At 46.5% G+C, this 5134-nt stretch overlaps 1 pseudogene; it reads left to right on the top strand.

Annotated features, from left to right (window-relative positions):
- The first annotated feature begins 50 nt into the window (after positions 1-50).
- LOC114905590 lies at positions 51-656 on the top strand (annotated as a pseudogene).
- Positions 657-5134: the final 4478 nt, after the last annotated feature.

Genomic DNA, 5134 nt, shown 5'->3' with positions numbered 1-5134 from the left:
CACCGCCAACCGCCGCCTCAGCTTGCGCCGTCGCCGCCGCTGCTCACACCATGACTGACGACGAAGTCATACGGAAGCGTCTCCTAATTGACGGAGAGGGTGCTGGAGATGATGAGAGAATTAATCAGCTCGTGAAAAGTTTCATTAAATGGTGCTACTCTGGATCCCAGGAAGAGGGATACAGCCAGTACCAACAAATGCTGAGCACACTGTCCCAATGTGAACTTTCAATGGGCAAAACTTTGCTGGTATATAATATGAATCTCAGAGAAGTGGAAAATTACGAAAAAATTTACAAAGATATAGAAGGTAACATTGCTGGAGCACATGAAAAAATTGCTGAGTGCAAAAAGCAAATTCTTCAAGCAAAACAAACACGAAAAAATCGCCAAGAATATGATGCATTGGCAAAAGCGATCCAGCGTCATCCAGACAGGCATGAGACATTAAAGGAAATAGAGGCTCTGGGAGAAGAATTAGAGCATCTTTCACGTGTTAAACAAAATGTTGAAGATAAGCTAGAATTGAGAAGAAAACAGTTTCACGTTCTTTTTACTATCATCCACGAACTTCAGCAAACACTGGAAAATGATGAAAAGCTCTCAGAGGTAGAAGAAGCTCAAGAAACAAGCATGGGAACTGATCCTAAACCATAGACCAACTAATCACTCACCATTCCCAAGAATATTGAAGTAGCAACATGATCTTAGTGTGTTCAGAATTTGTTGTGCTCTTGAGACAATTAAAGTTTTGGCAGTGAACTACGTTGCTGTTAAATTTTAATTCACAGTTCATTCATATTGCTTCACACAAAGGGAGGTGACTTCATTATATGTTTGTTTCTATTGAAATGCCTTTTCTTTTTTTTTTTTTTTTCGGTGCGCGGGCCTCTCACTGTTGTGGCCTCTCCCGTTGCGGAGGGCGGGCTCCGGACACGCGGGCCCGGCGGCCATGGCTCACGGGCCCAGCCGCTCCACGGCATGTGGGATCTTCCCAGACCGGGGCACGAACCCGTGCCCCCTGCATCGGCAGGCAGACTCTCAACCACTGCGCCACCAGGGAAGCCCTGAAATGCCTTTTTTATACTTAAAAGATAGGAAGCAACATCCAAAAATGTTTAATGAAGTATTTTCAAGCCAGATATGTTAGTGCTCGTTGGTATTTTAGGTAGTTTTTAACTGGTAACATTGATTTGCTCACAAAATAAGTGGAAGATAGTGAGAAGGGGGCATTTCTAGGATTTACCTGAGAAAATGAGTCAATTTCTGGAAATCATTACCACTTTTGAAAATGAAGTCCATGAATAGGCTCTCAGGAGGGCTGTGAACTTGGTGAAATTATGTACAAAGTGTTTGTGGTGTATACTTATTGTGGGAGAGGTTCCATGATATTAAGAATCACTGATATCAGAGGTAATTACAAGATGCAAAGTAAATCAATATGCAAAACTTTCTAGAAAAAAAAAAGAAATTGAGGGGAGCGCACAAATTTTTAAAAATTCCAGAACCCTAGAAATAAATGAGTTTATAGAAGACATTCCTTTTCCTAATGGAACTCAGATCTTTCCACTGATGGGCTTGGCTGGCACAGTTTATAGGGCACTCAATCCCTATTCCTAGTCTTGGCCTCAATCCTGTCTCAACCACGCTACTCAGACTCATTGCCTGGAAAGTTTGGGTTGGTGCCATCATTAGGGCTGATGGGATTCTCCGTCCTTTCCAGAACCTGCTTTGTTAATTTAGCTTTGGACAGGGGGTGAGGTGGGAACATTTCCAGATTATCTCCTGGTCCTAGGAAACTTTATACTTGTCCTGAGTAGCTCTGCTGGCCCCTGAGAGAACTACCCTGGTTCCTGGTCCCATGTATGAAGAAAGCACTTACTTATCTAGCCCTCAAGAGGCCTTTCTTGCACTTCAGGGGGCCTTGCAGGGGTTTCTGTAACTCCTCTTAGAGACCTCTATGGCTCTGGTCTCTGAAAAGCCTACCTTCACCCCATCCTGTTTCTCTCGGTCCCTTTTGGTTTTCCTGAAGCATATCTAGGGTAGACACCTCTTGGGGTGGTGATTTGGCTCACAGCAACATGCTTGTGATAGTCACTGCTGATTGTCTAGCCAATAGCTATTTCCTCACTTTTTTTTTTTTGCTAACAGATGGAAATATGTTGGGTCCTTGATGGTGAATTAACCAATCCCAGAACTCCATATTCCTAGACATGATATTGGTAAAACAATGAATTTTCCTCCTAGCTTAAGTCACTTCTGATGTGTTTTCGATTAATTGCAGCTGAAAGCATCTCTGGGCATGCCCCAATTCACAGGCCTAATAGTCAAGTCTGCCCTGTGCTATATGACCCTGTCTTCCCTCCATCACTTATTGTTCCAGGGTTTAAAAATTTGTTCCAAGTTGGTCCAATCAACTTCACTCTCTGGGGAGTTTGATAATGGGATACTCAAAGCAACAAAGCTTGGGTGCCAGTCACTGGAGCTGAGTCTCACGAGTGGCAGTGCTCTTGTGAGGAAGGGTCACAAACTTATACTGTTTAGGTCTGCAGAGACGTCCTGGTTTCTTCCCCTTCTGAGGGCAACTCTTCCTTTTGTTGCTTGCAACCAAAGAGCCCTAGATAATGACATCTAGCCGATTAGAACTATTTCTACCCTTTTGTGACACACAGCTGTTATTCTAGGCCTGAAATTACAAATTGCTTTCATTTCCGCGTCAATGCTGCCTGGAGTGCTCAGTTTAAGACGGATTTTGAGGTTGAGTCAGCACTGAAGTTGGGGTGCAGTGACCAGTTAGTAATGTCCACCATAGGCACAGGAATGGGTATAAGGCACTATATACAGTCGTCCCTCTGTATCCGTGAGGAATTGGTTTCAGGACCCCCATGAATAGCAAAATCCGTGGATGCTCAAGTTTCTTATATAAAATGGCGTAGTATTTGCATATAACCTATGCTCATCCTCCCATATACTTTAAATCACCTCTAGATTACTTATAATACCTAATACAATATAAATACTATGAAAATAGTTGTAAATACAATGTAAATGCTATGGAAATAGTTGCCAAAGCAAGGCAAATTCAAGTTTTGCCTTTTGGAACTTTCTGAAAAATTAAAAAAATATATTTTCAATCTATGGTTGGTTGAATCCTCAGATGCAGTATCTGCCAACATGGAGGGCCAGCTGTGTTTGCAGTGGTTAAGTGGCACCAAGTATTTGCAGACCTTATCTAGGCTAACACTAGGGGCCTATGTGGCTTCTTTCTGAAGCCCGTCCATCTGCCCAGTTCACTAACACAACTTTGTGACCTTGGCCACATCACTTTCTTTCTCTGAGCTCCAGTTCTGTAAGTGTAAAATTAAGAGGTTGGATCAGATGATCACGAGGTCCTTTCTAGTTCTATGACTCAGGTCAGGCCCCTTCAAAGGTCAGTAGAAGACTCTCTGTCTCTTCCCATTTCAAAACTCACTCCCCTCCCCCTATTACAGCACTCACTGAGTTTCAGTGTCTCGCCTGAGAAATGCCTCCAGTTCTTAGTCTGTTGGCAGAGGAGAGAGGATTGGCAGGTCTCGAGCCCAATGAATGATCAGGCCTTTCCCAGTTCAGGTTATAATCTCCACCTACTTCCCCAGGGTTTCTCTGATGATTCATTCAGGTGCCCCTCTCCTATCCTTGGGAATGACCTTCCAGAATTTTATCTCTCCGGTTTTGCAGTAGAAAAATACTTCACATGCTGAGTTATGGTAAGAGACCATCTTCATAAACAGTAAAAGGGTGATTCTCTCCTGCCCTCCCTCCTCTGCCCCACCTCCATCATCCACACCATGTCCCACCCTAATCAGGCCTTCACCCCACCCCTTGGCTGCCATTGCACCTCCCCTTCCTCTCTCCCTCCAGACAAAGTTCTGCATTCCTGAGGATTTATTCTCTTATATGCCAACTGCCTGTACCTCTCTCTTTTCCCTACATTAGGCTCTGGCCTTTGGTGGCAACCCAGCCTTTACCTTCTCCCCACCCTGCCACCCGGCTCCAGCCTCATTGCCCCCCTTGAGGGCCTCTCCCGCTGCAGCTGTTGCAGTCTGAAGAAGCACAACAAAAAAAATTACCACATGTATTACAGTGAAGCTCTTGTTGGACAACTGCAGATTTCCCTGGGCAGGATTTCAGTTCGATGTTCTCAGGGTTCCTACGCAGCCTGAGTTTCTGCCCAGACCTGCCCCACCCCCACCCCAGATGTCTGGGTCTGTAGGGAACCAGAGCCCTGGCCTGTCCCAGAGGACCAACACTCCAGAATTTCCTTGTCCACAAGTCAGGGGCCAAAGGAACAGAGAGGGCAGGGGAAAGTCAGCCAAATGGGCCAGGGAGCAGGCAGCTTGCCCTGTAGAGGAGTTTAAGTCAGAACTGGGGGCCTGATGGCAGGGGGCCAAGCTTCGCCTCACTGAAGCAGAAACCAATCTTGCAAATAAACACATAAACAGATTACCTGTGAGTCAGTAAGGGCTGCTAAAGGGGTTGGAGAGTTGAGCTGTCCCCAGCCCCACTCCCCGGCACTTCTCCCAAAGCTTAGGCCCCTGCTTTGCCCAGGAGGGCATGGGAGAGGGATTGGGTCTCCAAAGCATAGGCCCCACCCAGCTTCTCAGTTGCTGAGGGAAGCCCTGAGCTTGGCCAGGCGTGGGCCTCTCTCCACTGTTGCCCCCTTTCTCCCTGCCTTCTCCTCTCGGGATCCCACTCCAACGTTTTTCTCTTCTCAAGCTTGGACTCCTGCTCATCTCGCTTGTGTGCACTTCTGCTATCTCTTGCCAGTCTTTCCCTGCTCCCAGCCACTTTCCCAATCGCCCTCAAGCACATTTCCCACTATGCGCCTCCCTCTCTGGGTCTCCTTTGCAAATATCCACTGTGAGCCTTGAGAATGGCCCCAGGGAACGCTCACTTTACCTCCTCTCCCTACGCTTACTCTTTCAGAAGCCCAGGCAATTTCAGTTTGGGCCTCAGTCTGTCCCAGGATGCTGAGACCCCTGCCCAGCCTCCACAAGCTTACTTAAGGGATGTTGACATGCTATGGTACAGAACTGCGGTGTGCGGGCTCTGAGCCTCAGAGAGACTTTCCCAGCCTGGACCTTTCTGCCACTCCC

Source organism: Monodon monoceros, unplaced genomic scaffold (assembly GCF_005190385.1).
Source record: "Monodon monoceros isolate NGI ecotype Baffin Bay Population unplaced genomic scaffold, NGI_Narwhal_1 Super_Scaffold_22, whole genome shotgun sequence".
Lineage (NCBI taxonomy): Eukaryota > Metazoa > Chordata > Mammalia > Artiodactyla > Monodontidae > Monodon > Monodon monoceros.
This window is presented reverse-complemented; position numbering and strand designations above follow the sequence as displayed.